We start from the raw sequence: 25658 nt of genomic DNA, 5'->3' as shown, positions 1-25658 counted from the left end.
ATTAGACTAGGAGGGAAAGTCCAGGGGAGGAAACTACAGTTCCCTTTCTTTTCTCTCCTTTTACTACATGCACACACACACACACACACACACACACACACATATGAGTGTGTACTTAAGTTTTCTCCTTCTATGACTGAACAGATTTGCTTCTCACCTCCTCCCCTGGGCTTTCACATTCCACACAGCGCTCTCACCTTTTCCTCTACTGCAGAACATGTCTGGATTGCTGCCTTGCAACCCTGGCAAAGCAGAAGGTCCCAAACAGCTGATAAACAACAAGCAGAGCCGCTTTGCTGGTAGACATTAGTGCCAATAATCAGTAGTTGCAATGGTGCAGAACGCTGGATGGGAACCATCTGTCTAGCAGGTAGGGTTTAATAGGACTGATTCTTTTTTTTTTTTTTAAGATTTTATTTATTCATGATAAACACACACAGACACAGAGAGAGAGAGAGAGAGAGAGAGAGGCAGGCTCCATGCAGGGAGCCCGATGTGGGACTCGATCCCAGCACTCCAGGATCACGCCCTCGGCCAAAGGCAGGTGCTGAACCGATGAGCCACCCAGGGATCCCCGGGACTGATTCTTTAAGCACAACTTAGCATGTCTCTGATGGCCCAAAGCTGACTAGCTCCCTCTGCTTCCCATTTCAGAACAGGGACAAAGACAATAAGGATTTGAAGATTTCTTGAAAATTAATGCTGTCAGTGCAGTTATTTTTGTTACTCCCCAGGTGTTTTTCTGTAGTATTTTGCAATAAAATCCTCAACAGAAAAAGGACACGCTGTTTATTTCAAACATGTAAGGGAAGAGAGAGGGAGAGTGGTGCATTTTTATCTACTTCACATACTGTCTACTGGTTAAGGGAATTCCTTAGATCACCCCTAGCTTCACAAACCAAGGAGTGCTTGGTGACCTTGTCCCAGGACTTTGCTTACCTGAGGAAGAAGATGAAGGTGGATCTAAGGTGCAAAGGAGGAACTTTTCTGAATTCTAACAGGGAAGATGAAGTTAGTGGAACTTTCTCCAAGGCGCAGCTCAAACTGGCTCCCAAATTGGGCTGTCTCTATTTTTCCTGCCAACTTTTTTTTTGTTTTTTTGAATTCCAGATACAAGACACTAAAGTCCGGAAGAAATAGTTTCTCTTCAACCCAGATCTCCGCTGGATTGAAGCTGTACAGACAGCTAGAAATTTGCATCTCTATCACTCCTCTCTGATGCCTTCTTCAAAAACTCTTGGACTCATTGCCTCTGGCTGACTTCTTACATTTCAGCTGGAACTTCATTTTAGGAAAGACCATCGTTTCTTATGAACACCAAACTTTGTTCTTTAGGTGTATGTGCCTTTTTACCTTTCCTGGTGAACGATCTGTCAGTGACAGGAAGAGACTTCATTTTCCCTCCAGCTACGTTAAATCATTAGGAGCAACTTCAAATTTAGAAAACCCTGATTCCTTACCATTTTGAAAATGATTTATTTTTTTCTGTGTGTTCTGAGTAAAATCATTTTTTAAAGTCACTCAAAAGTTATATTCATTCAAAACTGTTTCCTCTGGTTTTATAGTTTTTAAACTATTTTGGATGAAATACACACCTCCAGGAGTTGGGAAGTCTTAAATATTAAGAGCAATTTTCTACCTCCCGTAAGGGGAGAGCCCTAAGCCAGAGCGTTGCCTCTCTGACTTTGTGCCTAGAGGCCCAGAGGCCACCTTTATTCCCAGAATTACCTGTGATTGAGGTCTAGGCTGGAGTTAAGATTGCCTGTAAGAAGAGTACAGGGGTTAGGATCTTCTAGGGGTGAACTATTCTAGTGGGTTATGAACTGAGGAATCACAAGGCTCTCTGAGGGGACAAGATGATGGCCAACAACAAAAGGAAGTCTTGCTCAGAGGTTTGGAAGGATCCCTTTCATGCTGATGAGTCCATTTGTATTCAACCTTTGATGAAGGCACATGGTGATTCAAAAATACAAATTATTGAATATTCAGTTACTTTAAACAGATGTGATCATTCCTTTAAAAGATAACCTGAGGCACAGTAAAAAAAAAATTTTTTTAAGATTTATTTATTTACTTATGATAGACATAGAGAGAGACAGAGAGGTGCAGAGATACAGGAGGAGGGAGAAGCAGGCTCCATGCCGGGAGCCCGATGTGGGAGCCCGACGTGGGACTCGATCCTGGGACTCCAGGATCGCACCCTGGGCCAAAGGTAGGTGCCAAACCGCTGAGCCACCCAGGGATCCTGGCACAGTAAAATTTTCAAGAGTTGACTTGAACTTGCATTGGTTCAAATCAGATAGCACCAAACTGAAAGTGGTGAGGAGTGCTCCACCAGCAGGAGCTGAGAGAGAGGTTTCTATAGAGAAGAACTGTAGGAAGCAAGGAAATTATTTGACTATAGTTTAAGCACTTGCCTTATTTGGGAAAGCCTAGTTGGCTGTTTTTAAGTGGTTGTTCTTAAGTGCACTGGTGCTAGCTGGCTTTTTGATTTGCTTACACAGGCCACTAAGGCATTAGAGCCACCTCAGCCTAATGGCCTCATTGTTTAATTACTTTAAAACTATATAGAGATGATGTGAAGCTCAGGGATGCTTGTTGTGCCTATTTTTCAGTAATTAGAAAAGATAACTTTTTAAAATGGTGGCTAGAAATTGGTTCTCTTAAAATACCTTGACTTGCTTTGCTTTTGGAACTACCTACCAGAGTGAACCAACAGGGACCAAGCCTATGTGGAAACAGATGGAATACGACCAGTGATGAAGGGGAAGAAGAAGACAAAATAGGCAGCTCAGGGCAGGTCAGCCTGCCTGCATTTGCCCTTGTTAAATCATCTGTCAGAAGAGGATGTTCCCACTTCTTTAATTTTTATACCACATCTCATTCCGAGCTCTTTTCCTACAGCTCTGACCACTTCTCCGTCTTCTTGAATGGTTCCTCTTCTTCTTCCCAGAACATAAACAATGAAGTCCCCAGGATGGTGTTCTCATGTTGCTTCTTGCTCACTGTGCAGACTTCATAAGGCAATCTTAAACACCGCAGGGATTGTTCTATCAAGCACACACCTGTCATTCCCAATTCTTTGTCTCTCAACCCTCTATCTAGACTAATATTTCTAATTCCTAGTAGAGATCTCCACCTGAATCATTTTAAAAGAACTCTTTCTCCAAACTCATATTATCATTCTCCCTTAACATATTTCTTCTTCGTTGTCCTCAGTATTTGCTAAAGTATTTGTTCCCCAAAGTCTGTGAGCTCTTGACCCATTTGGGCACTTTTTCCCCCCTTTCCATCTCTAGAATTCTCAAATCTAACCCTTCACCTCTTTTCCTACTTCCATGGTATAAGTTTTTATCTTTGTTATCTCTCACTTCAGATAGTATGAGATACCTCAGTGGCTACCTCAACAAGTTCCATGCTGTAAAAATATATATATTATATAATATATATATTATATTATATATATATTAAATTATATATATATTTCTTTTAAAAGAATAACTTTTGGTCTTACTTTTGTTATAAGAGTAATGAAAGTAAACTGTTGGCATTTTAAAAAACAAAGATTAAAAATGAAAGGAAAAAACCACCTAAGATTCCACCACACAGAAACAACCTCTAGCTATTTTGATATTCATACGGAAAGAGATATACACAACACAAGCTGGTGCCTTAAGCTGCATTACCCCAGAAGTTGGTTCTGAGTGAAAGATTTGTGTATGAGGATTTTGGTTCGGAGAGGAGCACCAGTATGAGCCAAGGAATGTGAGGCAGGGAAAAAAAAATAGAGCCATAATGGGCACAGTAAGGAACAAATTACTGGTATGGGCATTAGGGCTCCATTCTACCAGAGAGGTCTGGGGAACATATAAAACATATTTGAGTTGCTTCACCCCAGAGGCAAGAAAGCCGGGGTATTTATCCACCAACTCATTTGTTCATATTTAGCTGCTTCTGAGAGGTTAACTCTCTGGAACTCTGACCTCTTCTGTACTTGAGCCACACACTCCGGCAGCCTGAGAAAGCCTTTGGGCTGAGAGTGGCAGGTGCTATTAGCATATAGAGAATCGATGTTGCAGTAGGAAATAGGCAGGACTTTAAACAGCAGCTGCTGCATACTCCTCCTCTGCTTAAAATCTTTTGGTAGTTTTCCACGATTTATCCCCTAGCTCACAACCTCTGCCCTCTATCCTTGGAAAATTATCCTCTTCCTCTGAATCTCTGTCAGCCACACACACACTGTGTCACAGTCTCTCTCACCTCCACTCACCTGTTTGTGCATCACTCCCACCTGGGTTACATCCCTTATTAGGCTTAACAAACATACCTTCTCCTGTAACACTCAGTTCATGATATATCTCTTCCCTGATCCTTTCCAGCAGTCACGTCTGTATGCTCTCACTGAACATTACATATCCTCCATTACAAACTTCTTCTTTTGTGTTTTTCTAAAAAAAAAAAAAAAAAAAAAAAGTATGTATAATTATAAAATTGATACTTCTCAAATTTAAACAGGAAAAGAAATTAAGGACAAAAATGCAATGAAACTCCACCTGGAGGGCAGCCCGGGTGGCTCAGCGGTTTAGCGCCGCCTTCAGTCCAGGTTGTGATCCTGGAAACCTGGGATCGAGTCCCATGACAGGCTTCCTGCATGAAGCTTTCTTCTCTCCCTCCCTCTGCTTGTGTCTCTGCCTCTCTCTCTCTGTGTCTCTCATGAATAAATAAATAAAATCTTTAAAAAAAGAGAAAGAAACTCCACCTGGAGAAACATCTTTAGTATTTTGACAAACATCTTACCAGACAATTATTTATTTTTTCACAAACACACATGAATCACATATTTTTATATAAATAGGACCATTCTCTACTATTTGTTTAGTCTACCTTTTTTCCCCTTAACAGCATATCATACCCATTTCTCCAAGCCAGTAAATGTAGATCCATACCTTCATGTGTAATGTTTGATTGGAAATATGTACTCTCATTTATTTATCTAAGTCTCTATTTGTGAGTCATTTCAGCTGTTTTTAATACTTTGCTATTATAAGCCTATAATTAAGAAATATGTTTTTTATCATGAATCAGAACATACTTGTATATAAACAAAAATTCACAGAATAATACTCTTAGAGTGTGGTATGTCTCATATTTTCTGTTCTATTTAATTTTAAGCATTATTTTAAATTAATATGCTATTGTATTTATTTCTTTAAACACAGAGGCGGTCCTCTAAATTGATTTCATGAGTCATGAATGGGTTGTGACCCAGTGTGTAAAACACTCATGGAGGGTACCAGCAGGACTGCTGAGGTGTGCTGGTCCTGCTGCCATTTTTTTCCCTCACAGCTTCACTGTAAGCGTGCAACTATGAAACAATATTTTCTTCTCTTTTCTGCCTGAAGTTTTGTGTTTTAAACTCCAATCTCCACTATCCATGAAGCCACCTACAATCCATTGTCACTGACAGAAATGGCTTCCAGTAATGAAGCTCCTAGCATAATGGTTCCATACATATACCAGTCAAAATTATGGCATTGTATGTACATACACACACACACACACACACACACACACACACGGTGGTCCGGGCGAGGCAGAAACTGAAGCATGGGAAATAGAGTTGCTACTCATGAAGCAAGTACAATCTAATGGGAAAGAAAGAATACATCAATTTCCGAAAGCTTGAAACCCCAGCTACTCCTGAATCAGGGAGTGTGATTTGTGCTGATGTCAGAGGCTTCAAGTCAGGCTTTCAAGGTCCTAGGTCAGCAAAACTTCCTCCCACCCAGCACAAAGGGCAACCACTGCTCAGGTCCAGTTTTCTGTTGTTATGTAGAATCTACCTCAATTTCCTGTCACCCCGAAGGTATGAAAGCTCATCCTCTATCAGGTGCTCTTTATGAGGACCAAGGGGCCTCCATGGGATGCTCCTTGCCACCTTCCCCACCAACCAGGTGAACTTCTAATGGGACCCTCTCCCCCTGGTTAGCAACTTCTCCACTCTCCCTTCTTACCTTGAGCTACCCATCCACAATGGGTAGGTCAGAAGAGGCATCTGAAAGAGTTGTAAGGGTGACATCCCACATCCTTGCTGGTCCTATCCTTTAGTTTTCATTTTGAATGAGAGCCTATGGAAGCAGGGGTTACAGATGAATAACCCCTGGGCATCTATAGAGTCTCAAAAAGAGCAAAGATTCAGATGTTGGGTGCCTGAAGAGGAAGTGAAGCCCTGGAGGGAAAATACTGTCCCATTACAGGAGCTTTGAAAAATATTTTCAGTTGTTTTTAATTTTTTGCTGATTTCTGCATCTTTTGCTTTTAGCAATTTTAATCAGGTACATGGCTGGTGTGTATGTATAAACTGATCTTTTAATGTAATCAATTGATAATTGAGCATCTGCTGTGCTTCTAGTAGTTACAGGGCATTATTCAAGGTTCTGGGAAAAATACATAGAAGTGAAGAATGTGTTCCTGGCCCTCAGGAAAAAGTGGTTCTGGGACGCCTGGGTGGCTCAGCCCTTAAGCCGTTAAGCCTTTAAGAGTCTGCCTTCAGCTCAGGGTGTGATCCTGGAGTCCTGGGATCAAGTTTCACACCAGGCTCCCTGCATGGAGCCTGCTTCTCCCTCTGCCTATGTCTCTGCTTATCTCTCTCTCTCTCTCTCTCTGTGTGTGTGTGTGTCTTGAATAAATAAATAAAATCTTAAAAAAAAAAGAAAAGGGGTTCTATGGGAAGGGAAGTGCACATAAATGTAAAAAAAAAATGTGCAACAGTTAAAATTAAAGGCAATGTAAGTGATTTAAGAAATCATTTCTTTCAGAATCCAAAAGTAGGTGTTATAAATGTGGGTTCTGTCTGGGGAGGTAAAATTTGAGGTGGATCTGAAAGATGGGTAACGTTCAAATAGTTGATGGCCTGGAGGACATGTCTTGGCAGCACATATAAGTGAAACAGCAAAGAGGAAAGATGGTGGTATTGGGGAAGCAGTGGTTAAATCCTTCAGGCAGCTGCAGATTCCATAACTACCCTGAAGGTCAAGTGGGGAGGCTGGGCCATAGCAATCTGTTCAAGGCCTAATTTTGCTTCATACTTAGGTTATAAAGACCTAAATAAATCCTTTGGATTTGCAATTTGTCATCCTGTCCCCCATTTTTGATGAATTTTTGAGTGCTGTCTCTAAGCATGTATTTCCAAAAGCTCTCCAGACAGCAATCCATGTTCAGTTGGCTCAGCGTGGAGCATTCCATGGAATCCACAGCTAATGAGAGTGGAGAGCAAACGTGAACAGGGCTTGAATGGCAGTCACGTCCAGGTTCACTTGATGCTGCTTCAGGGACCTGTGGTGTTGTTTTTAAATCCCTTAGCTTTCCCCGATAAATTAGTTACACTATTTATAATATGCAGCCAATAGTCTAATTATAAGAACGTTTATCTCTTGCATGTGGAAGGCAGCATAATGTAAAGGAAAGCACATTTGCATAGGAATTGGAACAGACCAGGGTTTTACAGTTAACTCCCTGTGCAACCTTGGGCAAGTCACTTTCCCTGAGCCAAATAATCTCATATATAAAATGAGAGTAATGCTCTCTAACAGTGACCATTTGGGGATCAATTTGAGGAAAACATAGGCAAAAGGATTTTGTAAACTCTAAATCACTAAGTGTTGATATGATTGCTTTTGCTTCATTGCTACCAGGCTCGTTTGTTCAACTGCTAATTGGTGATGTTACAGAATTTGGTTAATATTTTGTTAAAATTTTTTTTTGTTCGGTCTAAAACAGTGAATCTGAACTTTATTTGGTTATAAATATAACTGAAAATATTAAAAACAACAAGATAGCAATGACGTATTAGTGTTAACTGTATGGCAGGCATTAGTTATGAGAGTTTTACACAATTATGTCATTAATCCTCCTAACTCCATCAGGTGGGTACTACTATAATCCCCACTTTGCAGATTAGAAAAGTGAGGCTCACCGGAGTTGGGTAATTTGTCCAGTAAGTAGAAGAGCCACAATTCCAACCTAGGAAATCTGACTCTGAAGTCCCTATCATCAACCACATCCCTTCCCTAAGTAAACAGAGACACTCACATTCCATAGTTTCCCTAAAGGTTTATATCACAAATGTAAAACTCCCCCTATGGAGGAAACAATGGCTCACATTTAGCATTCTAAAAATGGAAGATTCAGGGGTGTCCAGGTGGCTCAGTTGGTTAAGTGTCTGACTTTTTATTCCAACTCAGGTCCTGATCTCAGGGTCATAAGGTCTGGCTCAGCACTCAATGGGGAGTCTGCTTGAGATTCTCTTTCCCACTGCTCCCTGCCCATCCCTGCCCATTCACTCTCTCTAAAATACATAAATAAAGATTTATTTGTTAGAGAGAGCACAGAGGGAGAGGGAGAAGCAGACTCCCCACTGAGCCTCTGCTTCCTGACATGCTGCTCCACTCCAGGACCCTGAGATCATGACCTGAGACAAAGGCAGACACTTAACTGATGGAGTCCCCCTCCAGGTACCCCAATAAATAGATCCTTAAAACAAAATAAAATAGATGATTCATTTATAGATTTCCCCCTAACATTATAGCTACATTTTAAGCTACATACAGAGACCCAAAATGGAATGTCCTATTCCTCATTTATACCCTCATATCCTTTTTATCCTAATTCTATATGACTGTTTAAAAATGTTAAGGCAACAGATCAATGTGTTCTACTCTGCCTTACCTTCCGTCACCCTGGCCAAGCAACTCCTTGCTGAGAACAGCATGAATGTTCAAGATGTACTGCTGTTCAGTCCTTAAAAGTGGATATTGTTTGGATGAATGTTGTCCAACTTCAGAAATCAAAGCATCTCTCCAGAGTTGGCAGTGCAGAGCTCTTAGAAAGGCTATTTAAACCACTTCCATAACCCACAGGGAAACTTGCTGTGGAAAGAGCTACCCCTGGAGTAAATGTAAAGTGTTGTTCAAAATGGCCATCAGACAGCAATTTTCAGTGGGCCGACACTCCTTACCAGAGTGTTCCCTCCACAAATAAGATACTTTAGAAGGCAGATCTGCAAAAACACAACTTCATGCCCAAGGTCAGTGCCCTAGAAGATGCATGAAGTTGCTGGGAGGGGTTCTAAGATCCCAACTTGCATTGCAGAAGATTTTGGATTACATGTGGCTCCTTCTCTTGTAGATTTTATGGAATGCAAAAAGGGAGGATTTCAGCAGCACACAACTCCTATTCCTCAAAAAGCCATTATGGAAGAATTACCACACTCCACAGAGTATCAGCTTTTTACCGTGACAACATCTCCCCAGGTAACATTAAAAATATGTCATCTGTAAAATCAAATGACATTTGTTTTAAATGTTCTTTCCGGTTTCACTTTTTTTTTTTTTCATGAGAAATAGAGTACGTTTAATTGTTTGGGGGAAGGGATGTGTCATGTCTACACGTGAGCAATAGAAGTATGTGAGGGAGGTGAGGCAGAGGCAGTAAATACCCGCATCCGGGCTAAGAGTCAGGAAAGCTGCCATTCCTGTGGTCATCATCATCTTCATGTTAACATCTGCATACATTATATCATTTCATCTTTACCATAACTTTATCAAGTGAACACTATTATGTTCTAATCCCAAACTGAATCACTAAATACCCCCCCTTTTTTTTAGAAAGAGAGAGGGAATGTATACATGTGTGCATGGTGAGGGTGGGCAGAGGAAGAGAGGGTCTTAAACTGAGCATGGAGACCATTGCAGGGCTTGATCTCACAACACTGAGATCATGACCTGAGCTGAAATCAGAGTTGGATGTTCAACCAACTGAGCCACCCAGGTGCCCCTGAATTACTAAATATCTTGTCTAAAGTCACATAGCTAGTTATTAAGAGTGTTGAACCCAGGCAATTTGACTTATAGCTACTATACTTTCAAATCAACCCACTGTTTTTTAATGGCTATTTAACTACTTATTCTGAGCATGTTAAATGGAGGAGGGATGAAGCAAGTTCTTATTACACACCTACAACATCAACTTAAATTTAATGACAGCTTTATCCCTATTTTTATCCCTATTACGTTGTTTTATTTATAGAAATAAAAGGCAAAGTTTAAGTAATGTGTCCAAGGTCACTCTGTTAGGAAGTAATGGAGCCAGTATCCAGGGACCATCTGCAACATTGACACCAACAAGAACACAAGAGATAGATACCAATAGAAGGAGCTTCTTGATTCCTCCTTGCTGTCTTTTTTTTTTTTTTTTTTAAATAGATGGTGGATAGCCTTGGAGAAGGCAGAGGTTCAGATAGCTGTGGCAAACATCTTGGAGGATTCCTTAAGGCCCTCTGTCACATTTCTTTATTTTTATTGCAACCTTAAGTTTGTCTCTGAACTTGGGACTGGTTTGGGCTTCCCACCTTCTCCCCGTCTTCCCAACCAGCCCAGCCCTCAGAATTGCCAATCCAGGTTTTCTTGCACTCATTTCCTAGTTCCCAGGTATCTGTGCTCTTGCTGCCCACTCAGGCTCCAGTCTAGCTCTGGGCCACTGTTCCTTCCTCATGCTCCTCTCTCAATTTAAAGGCAGGGCAGAGATCATGGGTCCTAAAAGTTGATCTCTTCCCCTTCAAAAGCTTGCTGTGTAACCTAGAATTCAAAATATACATTTGTGAAACAACACACAACAGTAGCAAGATAGCCTGTAAGCAAAAGGTATGTGTAAAGACTGAACAAAGAAATAAAGGAACAGCATAAATCAGGGCTATTTTCTAAGAATGCTGGTAAATAGTTGAACTGTCCTCTGGCTACAGTGTCCCAGGGTAAGGCAATCTCCCCGTGGCTAGACTTTAAACTTTCAGGGGAGATAGCCAAACAACTACCAGTGAACAGATGCATATGCTTTTAGCAGGTGGTATACAAAAGCCTCCCACAGTGCACCCACTGTGATCTGTCCAGGGAGGAGAGTAGTGTTTCCTTCTATAGCTGAGGAGTCCATGATGTAGCTTTTAATTCAAACCTACCCCTACCACCCCACCCTGCTTCCCTTTCTTACCCTACAATTATTACCCTAAAATGAATTTTCACTTTAGAAAGTGACCTTGCTGAGCTGAAGCTTGTAGTTTTAAAAGCCCCCTAAGATTTCATTTTGAAGTCATCATGGACTTTAGATTGACTTTCTCTTGAAGGCAGCTTAAACCTTGTTCATTTGGGAACAAAAAAGAGAAAGTTTAGGAATCCCAAGGCTTCAATTGCCAGCTGTCTCATTTCTCTGCTCACATTTTTTTTCTGCTCTCCTGCAAGATTAAGATGAGTGAAATAATTTCTTTCTTTTTAGATATCATTGTAACATTCAAATTTTCCATTACTGTCAATTTCTTGAAAGTTGTCTCATTAGCATTTTCAGAACAGTTAAAAAATTTTTTTTTCATCAAGGAAAGAATGTGCATGATCTCTAAATGCAAGTAAGTTGTCACGGGATTTCATTGACATAAATTTGTCCTCTCTTGTCTTCATTCCTGTTTTCTCAGTTCGTGGTTTAATATCTCAGAGCCTGAGAACCATATCCAAGTTTCTTTGATTTGAAGAGTTGCAAAGAAGTGGCCTAAATTACAAAGTAAATGTCTTGGTCACAATGTTTACGGAGGGATTGTTGAGACTATTTGCTTGCCCCCCATAGAACTTCTGAGAACAAAGGGAATGAGATGCCAAAAGCCCAAAGTAATATAAAAAACATTCTAAAGGAAACCAACCCATGACTCCAGGGTTTTCTGAAAGCTCCACATGTTTTTCATGCTTTTCAAAGCAAGGAAAGAGAGAAGGTTAGTGAGCAAACCTGAGGAGTCTTGGGTCTCCTTATCACCAATACAACCAGCAGGTAAGCACTCCCTGGTGTTACATCCAGTGATAAGGACCTAATCAAGTCTTTATTTCTCCTAACCTGATGGCACTTTTGTAAATGCACATGGATTAGCACTAAGGAGCTAATTATTTTGAGAGTTGAGATCACTTTTTCAAAAAGAAAAAAAAAAATCTCCCAGGATCAGGGGCGGCAGCCTCTTTATAAGCATTTCCTGGAAACGAGGCCATAGACTTGGAAGCTGCCTCGACGAATTGAGCGTGCAGTCGGTTGTGAGAACCAGCACATCGTGAGGTAGGAAATACGGGTCTTATGTGGGGCAGCAGGCAGAGAGCAAGGAGACATGCAGACCTGAGAGTGTTTAAACCAGAAATGCAGAGTTGGCAAAAGTTCGCGCTGCGTGTTCCTTATCTGTAGGTGGTGTCTGCTGCAAATTCGCTTTTTTGGAAATTGTATAGTACCTGCAGGAAGTGGGAGGTTTTTTTGTTTTGTTTTGTTTTGTTTTTTAAGGGAAACAACATTTCTACAGGCAATTTCAGCCCAGACCCCTCACCCCTCAGTATAAGAGAAGGGGCAAATCCCAGAGTGGGTGTACTTAGAATCTGAGAAGGGTGACTTTAAAAGCAAAGCTTTCTGAATATGGGAAAAAGAGCACTGAAAAGAGTGCTCCATCACTTCAAAACCCTTTACTTACAAACTCAACTAGTTGTATGTTGCTTATATATTCTCTGTTAATCAACATCTTTTTAATTGGATTTTAAGTAAAATCCCCTTTGAAGTTTACCTTATTTCACAAAAGGAATTCTTTTGCCTGACAAGGTCAAAAAACTTCATCTTCTCAAATTCATCATATACCTTTCAATGTTCTCCCTTACCAAGTCAACACATACTCATCAAGGGCCTCCTGTGATCCAGGCATGGCTCCTCCAAGCTGAGGAGTCCTTCATTAACAAAATTAACCAAATCTCTGCCTTCACAGAGCTTCTAGGCAAGGTCAAATTAAAAAAGTCTATTACCAGCTGATAAAGGTTACGAGAATGATTGAAGCAACAAGGGAGTTGGGGAAGGGGGCGGGGTGCTTCCCTTCAAATGGTGTGATCAGAAACTGCCTCATTATCATGGTGACATATGAAGGAGAAGTTAGGAGCCACACAGGTACCTGGAGGGGTTCGATGGGGAATGCTGGAAAATGATCCAAGCAGAGGGAATAGTAAAAGATAATTATATTTTATTAAATCATCTTTTTAACAGGGGGCCAGGTCACATAGGGCTTTGTAGGTCATTGTGAAGACACTGACTTTTATCTGGGGCGGGATGGGAACTCTTGCAGGGGAGTGACAGACTGATTAATATTTCTAAAAGTCAATTATAGCTCACTAATCTTGAGACTAGACTCTAGAGAGATGGAGGTGAAAGCAAGATTTTGTATTTTGGGGACAATTAAAATAGAATACATTAAGTAATCTATCTTCTGCCCTCCAACACCTGCCTTTTAAAAGGATGCAAATCCTTTACCAAATCATTTTTTTCCTCTTAAAGTTCCCAGAGTTTGAATCTAGATCATTTTTTATCAGACTGTTCTAGTTGGACTTTTTATTGCTCTGGAAGAAATTAAAAGAACCTGTATCCTCAAGGCCTTTTCTTACTGCAAAAAAATTGCTTTAGCTAAAAGTTTCCTCAAGTGCCTAAGAGAAGCACTTTGAGAATGCTCAATATTCTAATTACCTCTATGAGAGAAAGTATCTTAAAGAGTTCTTGGTACAAGCCATTACTAAGAACCTAATTTTCTAACATACATAGTGTTAGGGAACCTGGTAGTCACCATTTCATTTTACAAATAAGAAATAGGTCCAAAGTCCCACAACTAGAAGGGGCACAGCTGGTACTTCAACTCAGCTCTGTCCAGCTAAAAATCCCTTCACTAATGGTTTCTGGATCAATTGAGCGTGTTGTGGCTTATCCTATAGGAAGATTTTAAAGCATATCAGGAATCGGAATTACCTTCTACTACATTCTACACTTTCTTAGGAAGCAAACTTCTGTTACCCTCTTTAAAAAAAAAAAAAGATAGGGTGGTTGGCTATAATTATGGGAAAACAGATGGAAGTACAAAAATGCATTCAGCTGGGAGTCCAAGTGAAAATCCTAGAGATCTTGCCTGCCCTCTTGAATTATCCAGTCACAGTGTGGGCAAGGGGCCCACATGCCAAATCACATCACCTGACCATGAACCCAGGCCTAAGGGGGCAGCCCTGTTTGCTTACCCTGATGCTGGGAGTTATTAAAGTGATTTGTTTAGCCTCAGGTGTAATAAACTGAAAACTCCTTCATCCTGATCTAAGAAGTCATAAAAACTAAGACAGCTGTGGGTAGGGAGACATAGGCTGTCGAAATAAATCAAACATTTACCAACAACTCAAACTATAATTTCCCTCTGAAGATGCAGATATCCTTCTGGGTAAAATCGGTCAAACCTGACCTTTAAAAACAGAATGATTGGCTAATTATCATCAATTTTTTTTTTTAAAGTCAATCTGTCAGACTGTGAATAAAACAACCTTTAGGGTATTCTGAAAAAATGAGTTTTGATAGAAAGGAACAGTTATTTCAAAGATCAATACTAGGAGACACGGTGGCCCTTGCTGTACCTGTAGTAACCTTGTGTGAGAATCACTCATGAGCCTGATTGTCCCACTTAGGACACAAAGAATGCAAGCCCAGGCAGGCAGCTGCTTATTTGAAACCAGGGAAACAAAGCAAGCTGAGAAGCTGTCAGCAGCTAGGTTTGCTAGAGAACTCTAAGAGAGAAACAAACAATCAGGACTGCCGGGGGTTTTGCTTGAGAGGCAACCAGACACCTGGGAGGGATAGGGAGCAAGAGGCACCTGACCTGGAAACAGAGCTTTGAGGCTGTGGGGAGACAGGTTCCAGTCATATGGAGAGGAAGCCGTTCCTCAGAGAGCTGAGACTGTACATCCTATCCTGGGGGAGCTGAAGTCACAGAGGCAACCTCCTCTTGCTACTGCCACAGCAGCCTTGCCTTCAAAGGGATACTTTGCACTGTCTGCACATAAAAACTATTCTGCATAGTCCTCTATACGCACAAAATATTTTATGTGTACACAGAATATTTTGACCTTACAGGAAAAAAAAAATCCCAAGGGCAAGATAGTTTTCACATTTTCAAGATAACATGTTTTCTTACATCTCTCCCCCAGCTTTCTGTTGTTGTTAAGCTGGAAAACTAGTGAGCAGAAATGAACTAGGTTATTCCCAGCACGGAGAGGATTAAAGGGAGCAGTTTATCAGAGTTTATATGGTACACTGGGTGGCCTCTGGGCATCTCCAGAAAAAGGCATTTTCAAGATGAGGTATATTAGATGTTTGGTTTTTGGGTTTTTTTTTTATTATTATTAGATGTTTAAAAAACATTTCCCTAAACACCAGAGGGGAAGTGATTGCTAGGGGCAGGGCAGAGGAGAGAAGTAAAGAGGGGGAGGGGGAAAGAAAGAACTACATTTTTTTCAGTTGACAAACATTTATTTTTATCAACCATCTCAGGAGATTAGCCTTTCTGTATTTATTTCCAATAATAGAATAATATGTGTAACTTAGAAAATAGATGTTCTTAAATTCGTATTACAAATAAACTTTTAAGATAACCTTTTGCTTTTAACATCCTTTGACAAGTTTATAAATATAAAATATTAATAGTAATACCAGATAATGGTGAATATACAGACCAATTTCACTGATGGAAATATAAATTGGTACAATCTTGTAGAGTATATCAACAACCTTAAAAATATGCATCCCTAAAATAAAAAAAACTAAAAAAAATAAAAATAAAAAAAAAAATATGCATCCCCTTAGTCCAGCAATGCTACACTGGCAGTATATTCTATGAAAATAACTTTAAACATACAGAAAACATTACTTAAAATGTGTTCATATTATCTATTTTCAAAAAAATAGAGTAAAAAAAAATTAGATAACTGTCTACCTCTAAGGGTTTCTATTACAGTAATGCATACAAATATCACATTGAACACTTTTGATGCAATGTTGGTGATCTTAAAAAAAAAAGTGACTTCTGATTTGACTTCTGAGTTTGGCAGTAACGGTACATTAGATTTTCTTCATTATTACCACCAAAAACAACAAAAATGCTAAATATTCTTTTAATGAAACTTCAGATGTAAAAAATTAGTGAATCAAAAAGATTAGTGAAAGATACAATTATTTCTAGATAAGCTCATGTGTAGCCCAGTATTTATTCTAACGGCCTTTGCCAAATCCTAGTGAACTTGAGCTTCTGATATAATACATGCTCAGGGTCACCTAGCATGAGAGACAGGAAATAAAGCTGAAGACTCCCCTGAAGAGGAAAATCTAATGGGAGCTTCCAATATTAAGCTAGGAGCCCAAAGGTCTACATTCTCAGTGTAAGAGTAAATGAGAAAAAAAATCACTATGCAATTTTTAAAAAATAGCAATATTGGGGGTAAATAACTCTTCCTTGAGAATCTATAACCACAAGCCAATTTCCACACAGATTTATAGTCAGAAAAACTCAAGGTGAGAAATAGGAGTTATTCGAGTCACAGGTTGGTAGTAATCCCAGGCAACATCAGAAGCAAAGATAACTCTTCTCTGGAGAGACTCAACTTCAGACCACTCTTCAGATAATTCCTACAAATGATGTTCCAAGGAACATGCTCTTACAGTCAAATATCAAAACATATTATGAGGAACCATAAGCCAGAGACAACTAAAGCACAATTCCGTGTTGCAAATAATTTAGATGTCATCAGAGTATATAAAGCCATGTTTCACATATCTCAAGAAATAAGAGAGGCCAAAAATGTGAATACAAAACAAAAATATTGTAGAAATCAATAAAACAGATGTGAAAAGAACTAAATAGAATTTCCAGAAATAAAAATATAATTGAAATTTTAAAAAATCAATGGATGGGTTAACTATTGGATGTTACTGAGGGGACAAAATCAGTGGAATGAAATACAGAAGGCACTATAGTGTTAAATATGAAGGAAGATTAGAGACAGGGTAAAGTGAGAAGTTCTAACAGGTCTAATTGAAGTTTCAGAAGGAAACAAGAGAATGCATTAAAAGCAATAATTCAAGAGATGATAGCCTAAAGTTTCCAGAAGTTTAAAAAAGAAATAGATTTGGGGAGTCAAAAAATTCCAGGGAATATAAGTAAAAAATTCTCCTCTAAATATAAATTCTAGTGAAACTGTCAAACATTAAAGGCAGTGATCTGTAAAGCATCTAGAAAGTAGTCTCTAACAAAGGCATTGTAAATATCCTGAGAGTGATTTTTCTACAACAATAATGAAATCCAAAAGACAATGAGATTTTAAAATGCTAAGAAAAAAATAATTACCAACTTACAATGGAATGTGTGCTGAAATTATCTTTCAAGAGTAGGAGGGAGAATAATATATCCAGGCTAAAACATTATTGAGATCAATAGTGAGCTCCAAGTAGAATATCAAATGGAAGACCACAGATGCAGAAAGGAAGGATAAGCAAAGATTTCTGTAAATACATAGGTAAAACTAAAATATTGACTATATAAAATACCAGCTACTTTGTCAAATTAAAACTAAAACCAAATACTAGGCAATACTAGCCCTATAACTTGAGAAAAGACTGATTCTACCTGAAGCATTCTGATGTCTTTTTATTTGAGAAAAGGGTAAAGATATTAACATTAGACATTTTACATATATCGGGTTAAAGTATCTGGGATAACCTCTAAAAGAAAGGACATAGGAAATATAACCTCCAAAGGAAAAGAAGACGAAATAAAAAAAAAAAGTAATCACTCATAAAAAACCTAATTAGGAACATCTCTAATTCATCATATAATTATCATTTCTCCTAGTGTTAAAAACAATTCATATCTAGTTTCTTAGCAAGTTTAATACAGTTCTGCCATTTGTAATCCTTACACTGTATATCAGATCTTCAGAACTTATTAAATATAAGTATATATGTATCCTTGAACAACATCTGTCCCATTCCTTCAGTCTCCAGCCCTTGATAATCACTATTCCACTGTTTTTTGAGTTTTTTTTTTTTTTTTTTTTTTGAGATTCCACATCTAAGGAACATCATACAGCATTTGTCATTCTGACTTATCTTACTTAGCATAACATCAAGTTTCATCCATCTTGTCCCAAATGGCAAGATTTCCTTTTTTCTCATGACTGAATAGTATTTCATTGTGGGGGATGTGTGCGCGCGTGCGTGCATGTGCGCGTGCGTGAGAGAGAGAGAGAGAGAAGCAGATCTCACATATTTATCCATTATCCATCAATGGACATTTAGGTTGTTTCCATGTCTTGGCTATTATGAATGCTGCAATAAATATGTGAGTTCATATATCTTTTTGGTAACCTGTTTTTCCTTCTTTTAGATAAAATCCAGAAATTCTACTTCTAGGTATGTATGGTAGGTTTTTTTTTTTTTTTTTTAATTTTCTTAGGAACCTCCATATAGTTCTCCCCAGTGAATGCACCACCTTATAATCCCAACAGTATGCGTGGATTCCCCTTTTTCCACGTCCTTACCAATACTTAGTGTCTCTTGTCTTCTTATTGATAGCCATTCTTCTAGGTGTGGGGTGATATTTATTGTGGTTGTGATTTGCATTTTCCTGATGATTAGTAATGTCAGATACCTTTATATGTGCCTATTGGCAATTTGGGTGTCTTTGGAAAAATGTCTCTGGTGCCTCTGCCCATTTTTTGATTGAATTGTTACTGAGTCCTGCAGTTTCTTTATAATGTTTGGATATTAACCTCTCATATGATGTTTGCAAATATTTTGTCTTATTCCATATATTGCTTTTTCATTTTGTTTGTTTCTTTTGCTGTGCAGAAGCTTTAAATTTGATGTAGTCCCACTTTTTGATTTTCTTTTCATTTTTTGTGATTTTGTTGTCTTATCCAAAAAAAAAAAAAAAAAAAAATCCTCACTAATACTGCTGCCAACAAACTTCTATTTTCTTAAAGGAGTTTTACCATATCAGGTCTTATGTTTAAGTCTTTGATCCATTTTGAGTTAATTTTTGTGAGTGGTGTAAGATAATAGTGCAATCTCACATTCCTGCATGCCATTACCCAGTTTTCCCAGCACCATTTGTTAAAGAGACGGTCCTTTCCCCATTAAATACTCTTAGCTCCCTTATAAAATACTAATTGACTGTATATCCAGCAGCATAATTTTGGGCTCCCGGTTCTGTCCTAGTGGTCTATGCCTCTATTTTTATGCCACTATCATACTGTTTTAATTATAATGACTTGGCAGTATAGTTTGAAATCAGGAAGTGTGATGCCCCCAGTTTTGTTCTTCTCTCTCATGATTACTTTAGCTATTCAGCCCTTTGTGTTTCCATATTATATTAGGACTTTGTCCTGTTTCTGTGAAAAATGCCATTGGGATTTTGATAGGGATTATGTTGAGTGTATAGATGGCTTTAAGTAGCATGGATATTTTAACAATATTAACTCTTCAGTCGATGAACACAAATGTCCTTCCATTTGTGTCGTCTCGGATTTCTTTCAACAAAGTCTTGTCATTTTCATTACATTTTATTGCTTAAATTTATTTCTAGATATTTTATTGCTTTAAATGCTATTGTTAATAAGATATTTTTTCTTTTTCAGATGTTCTATTGTTAGTATTTAGAAATGCAACTGATTTCTGCATATTGATTTTTTTTTTTTTATCCTGCAACTTCAATGAATTCATTGATTAGATCCAGTGATATTTCTTTTCAATATATAAACTCCTATCATCTGTTGGGGTACCTAGGTGGCTCAGTTGGTTACAAATCTGCCTTCAGCTCAGGTCATTATCCTAGGGTCCTGGGATGGAGACCCATGTCTAGCTCCCTGCTCAGTGGGAAGTCTGCTTCTCCCTCTTTCTCTCCCTCTCCCCTTCCTTATCCCTGCCCCCACCTGTGCATGCTCACTCTCTGTCAAATAAATAAAAATCCTTAAAGGATCATATCATCTGTTTATAACAGAAATTTTCATTCTTTTCTCATTTGGATGCCTTTTATCTGTCTATAGTATAGTTCAAGTCCATCATTTCCTTGTTATTTTCTGGCTGCGTTATCTATCCATTGTTGAAAGTGGGGTATTGAAGTCCCCTACTATTATTGTATTGATGCCTGTTTCTCTCTTCATACCAGTTAGTATTTGCTTAATGTATTTAGATGCTCCAACGTTGGATGCATATATATTTCTGATTAAGTCTTCTTGTTGGATTAAACCCTTTATCATTATGTAATGATCTTCCTTATCTCTTGTTTCTGTTTTTGACTGAAAATAATTTTGTCCAAGCATGGTGACTTCCACTTTTTTTGTTGCCTCTTATATGGAGTATCTTTTTCCATCCCTTCACTTTTAGTTATGTATGTCCTTAAAGCTGAAGTAGATCTCTTTTAGGCAGTATATGGTTGGGTCTTATTTTTTCGTTTTTTTAATTCATCCAGCTACTCTGCCTTTTGTTTGGTGAATTCAATCCATTTACATTTAGTTATTGATACATAGGGACTTAACTCTGTCATTTTATTAATGCTTTCTGGTTATTTTGTATTTTCATTGTTCCTGTTTCTGCTTACTTTTGTTAATTTGTTATTTTCCATGGTGGTATGCTCTGTTGCCTTTGTCTTTTGTGGAGCTAGGTTTTTGCTTTGTGGTTACCATAGGGCTTACATAAAACATAGACAAAACTGCCCATTTTAGGCTTGTAGTAACATATCTTTGTCTATAATAACTCTACCTTTTTACTCCTCCCTTTTATATTATCTATGCTATGATTTACCTCTTTTTATATTGTTTATTCATTAACAATTTACAATAGCTAGTTATTTTTACTACTCTTTTCTATTTACCTTCATACTATTGTTTGTTGGTTAACACACCATCCTAATAAAGAGTTATAATTTTCTAAATCTGACCATTTTTCACCTTTACCAGTGTGTTGTGTTCTTTCCTGTATTGCTGATTAGCATCTTTTTATTTCAGATTGAAGCAACTCCTTTCAGGCACATTTTTTTTTTTAAGACTTTTTATTTATTTATTCATGATAGAGAGGCAGAGACACAGGCAGAGGGAGAAGCAGGCTCCACGACAGGAGCCCGAGGCGGAACTTGTTCCCGGGACTCCAGGATCGTGCCCTGTGCCAAAGGCAGGCGCTAAACAGCTGAGCCACCCAGGGATCCCCCTTTCAGGCACATCTAATGGTGATAATCTAATGGTGGTAAACTCAGTCAGCTCTTGTTTATCTAGAAAGGCCTCTATTTCTCCTTCATGTATAAAGGATAACTTTGCCAGAGAAGTATTCTTGGCTGGCAATTTTTATCTTTCAACACTTTGTACAGGTCAGAAGAGTGGAATGACATATTCAGTTTCTGCTGAGACTCCACTGATAGATTAATGGGGGTTCTTTTGTAGATTTTATTCTTTTTTTCCTTTGGCTACCATTAGGATTCTTTTATCTTTTATTGTTGACAGTTTCATTATAATGTGTCCTGGAAGTCTTTTTTTCATTGAAGTAATAGGGTGGTCTATTGGAACTTCTATGTCCAAGTCTTTCCCCAGGTTTGAGAAGTTCTTAGCTATTATTTTTTTCAAATAAATTCTGACCTCCTTCTCCCTCTCTTCTCCTTTTGGATTTCAGATTATTCTGATATTTGCCTTTTGTTGAAATCCAACAGCTCATGTAATATAAAACTATTTTCTTAAACAAAGGAACATTAGATACAAAGGTTAGGACAATGTTCTCTCTAAATGGAGTAAGTGGGCCCGAATCCAAGAGGAACACACAGAATTGTTCTCGGATTAGCAGTGACTTCTGTCTCTTAGTCTAGGTGGTGGGTACATAGCCTTCGGATTACCATCCTTTATAACATTCAGAAAATTCATAAGTAGCATTTTAAGGTATTCAATATTTAACACAAATCACAGTATGAAAATTGTATAGAGAATTCCATATGCAATACAATTAGAGTTATATAATCAAAAATATGTAAAGATTAAAGACAAATATGCCAAAATGCTTTTTTAAAATGCATTTAAGGAATAAGACCAACTAGAAAATTTTCACTTAATCTATTTTTCTATATTTTATTACTTTTATTCAATAAGTAGCAATTAATTTTATAATTAAAATGATTGTTTTGGATCATTCTATGTATGATGTCACTAAATCTAATATTTAAAAAACATTCTTTTTTCAAAACCTCAAAAAATTATGCACAAGAATAAGAAATGAGTAGCACCTCTGCTCCTTCCCTATTGAGGATAAATGACTACTAGTATTCCATGAAATGTTGACCTTGAGAGTTGCTACTCCTCATGTGCCACAACCAACTCACTTGAGAAGTCTAATAGTTCATCTTTCATGATATCTCTTATAACCATTCCTCCTCTCATTCTTAATAAATCCTATTTAGGGTAATCAGGTTGCTCTTCTCTTTTACCTCCTTGAAATTATGCTGTGTTCCCTTATACAAATTCTTCTCAACTCTGAAAATTGTTTTATTCACTGACTCCAAAAGCATGCATGGCACCTCTCCACCCCAGTGTCTAAGCTATGTTTTTCCTACTAACTCTTCTCCACCTATCCATCCTTCCAGGACTAAACTCCAATTCTTAGACTACCAGGATTTTTCATCCTCAGAACTTCCATTTTTGGCCTTTATTCTTTGCTGCTTTATGTTAAAAGTGCCGATACTTAATATAAAGTCTTTAAAATAGACTTGACTTTTAAGAGCAGTTTTAGGTTCAAGGCAAAATTGAGTTATTTTCATCTATTCCCTTTCCTCACACAAGTAGAGTCTCTCCCATTATGAACATTCCCCACTATAGTGGTGCATTTGTTATAATTGATGAACCTACATGAACACATCATCATCACTCACAGTCCATAGTTTACAGTTCACTCTTCGTGTTGTACATTCTATGGGTTTGGACAAATTTATAATGACATGTATCTACAATTATAGTATCATACAAAGCTACCCTAAAAATTCTGTGTGAGACTGATTCATCCTTTCCTCCCCATGGCCCTTGACATCCACCAGTCTTTTACTATCTCCATAGTTTTATGTTTTTCAGAATGTCATATAGTTGTAGTCACACAGTGTGTAGCCTTTTCACATGGCTTTTATCACTTGCAAAATGCAAGTTTCTTCCATGTCTTTTCATGGGTTGGTAGCTTATTTTTTTAGCTCTAAATAATATTTCATTATCCAGATGTACCAGTTTATTTACCCATTCACGTACTGAAGAATATCTTGGATGCTTTCAAGTTTTGGCAATTTATGAACAAAGCTGCTATAAACATTCATGTACATGTTTTTGTGTGGTCATAGTGTAACTCTTTTTGGATAAATACCAAGAAGTGTGATAACTGGAATATATGATAAAAGCATATTTAGTTTTGTAATCTGCTAAACTATCTTCCAAATAGACTGTACCATGTTTGCATTTCCTCCAGCAGTTAGTTTATATTGCTCCACATGCTGGCCAAAATTTGGTGTCGCCAGAATTCTGGATTTCGACTATTCTAATAGGTGTGTAGTGGCATCCTATTGTGTTTCAATTTACATTTCTCTAACGACCTATGATATGGAGCATCTTTTTACATGCTTACTTACCATCCATATAGCTTCTTCTTTGCCACTTTTAAAGTACTTCTTTGTACCTAATTTTGTCTGTCAATGTCTAAGCATTAAATTGCATCCATCCACCCACAATTCCCAGCCCAGCTAACCCATAGGTGCCTGCCTTTCATGCTTTAGAATAGCATTTCTACACCCATCGGGGGATTTTTTTGATATTCTGAGGTTTCCTGTAAGATGTAATTCAATTCCAGGTTAGCCTTTCAGAGTCAGTTATACATCATTTGTTCTATTACTGGAAACAGAATGAATACAGGTATAGGGAATATAGCCTTGGCTGATCCAGGGAGTAAGGACCATAGAACAGCCCAAAGGATGGTGCAACAGAAAAAAAAAAAAAAAAAAGTGTGGGAGAATTAAAATTAGATTTCAGGATAAAATCTGAAATGTAGGATGCTGCAAATTAATGGCTTAAATACATCTGCTGTTCCTAAGTGACCCTGTGCCTGATAAAAAGCACCTCAGCATCCTCCTTTTACTGTTCTGCCACATGAGAAAGGTGGAGCTGAGGAATCATTTGCTGTCACACATGTCATTGTATCTGAAACAGCCTGGAGCTGTCAAGCTCTCCATCATGGTACTGCAGAGGGGTCACAGCTGTCTTTGTCCATTAGAAATAATTCTAGCCCCTGTTTGTAGTTTAGAATTTTTTTTTCGGTTTTTGATATAATATATAACCTTGTCAAATTGTTCTACATAAACCAAGCTGCTTTTTAAAATGTGGAAGACTAGAAGATAAATGGCTTTGCTAATCTGTCTACGTCTCTGTGTAACACACAAAGCATGCCTACTTCCTGTGAGGAAAAGTACTGGGCCCAAGTGCTCTGACTTCTGGAGGGTACTATGCCTCAATTGCTGCAGAAGGCATGCATTCTTACTGAAGCAGAGTCAGAAGAGGAAGGGTATCACACTAGGATCAGGTGTAAGAACCTGGTGTCCATTTTTGCATGCCCTCTAATTCTCACCAAAAGCACTGTTTATGAATTCATGAGATGGATTTACCAAGCAGAAGAAGGGGAATAGGTTAATGGAAACATAAAGTTGTCCTTTCTAACATTAGTCTCAAGTAATGTGTGTGTTTGCTTGCTAATACGAAGTTTAAGTCTCTCACATTCATTGTTTCCTTTATTCTTAACCATCCTGTGAAATAGATATTACATGTTTTCTTCTGCAAGTGAGAAAACAAACTTGCCTGGACTCTTGCATAATAGTTGGTGATGAAGGCAGATTCCACCCTCAGTCTGCTTCTCAATCCACTGCTGCTTACACTAGAGCATCCTGCCTTTCCATAGTTTGGATTCTTTCAATAATGAATGTAGATCTTCCAGGCATGAATTTATATAAACACTTTTATAGTATTGGGATGCCAACTTAGAGCAGCCAGTTCCATAAGATCATTTTTCACTGTGGAAAGCAGAACTTTTTAATCTTCCTCTCTTTCTTTTCCCTCCTCTCCCTTCATTCTGCCCCTCTTTTCCTTTATTTGTGGAGGATGCTAAAGTATTGCTCATAGGAGAACTTCCTATTTATAGCACTTCTCTATTTCTCTATCTGGAAACCAGTTTGTGCTCTACCTGTTTTTATGAATTTTGGTCACATCCTTTCTTGGGCTTTGGCGTTCCACTCCATTAAGGTTTTTAGTTAAGCATAGAACCTGCCCTCTTGCTCTAGTCCAGGCTAGACTTTGCTTAGGTAGAAGATACCTGTGTGATAGCTCATTCAGATTGGCCCTTCCACTTCAAGAAGCCTGGAGATCCCTCACCCCAGGCTCAACCCACACAGTACTTCTATTCACTTGCTCCTTCATTCATTCTCTTGCATTATTTAGGTGTATGTATGGCCATCCTCTGTTTAACTATATGCTTCACAAAGACAAAGGTAAAATTGTATTTCTTTCTGATTCTCTTTAGTGTCTAACCCAGTGTCTAAAAAATAAAGCTAAAGAGCAAGCATTTGCAAAATGAAGAATTACATCTTTTTGGCATTTCAAGTCCATTTTCCAGATATTTTCCAGTTTCAGGGTCTAGAGCTTTAGGGAGCCTACTGACTGCAGATTGCTGTTGTTTTACCCATAGGTATGAGTGTG

The 25658-nt window shown here is 38.3% G+C and overlaps 1 long non-coding RNA gene across 2 annotated transcripts in view; it reads left to right on the top strand.

Annotated features, from left to right (window-relative positions):
- The window catches only part of LOC140622653 (uncharacterized), a 101099-nt gene extending 91788 nt beyond the window's left edge, over positions 1-9311 (top strand). For both annotated transcript variants that reach the window (XR_012022343.1, XR_012022345.1), the window contains exon 6: positions 9187-9311. This is a non-coding gene — a long non-coding RNA (uncharacterized lncRNA). The remainder of the gene's footprint in view (positions 1-9186) is intronic.
- The last annotated feature ends 16347 nt before the right edge of the window (positions 9312-25658 follow it).

Source organism: Canis lupus, chromosome 32 (assembly GCF_048164855.1).
Source record: "Canis lupus baileyi chromosome 32, mCanLup2.hap1, whole genome shotgun sequence".
Lineage (NCBI taxonomy): Eukaryota > Metazoa > Chordata > Mammalia > Carnivora > Canidae > Canis > Canis lupus.
This window is presented reverse-complemented; position numbering and strand designations above follow the sequence as displayed.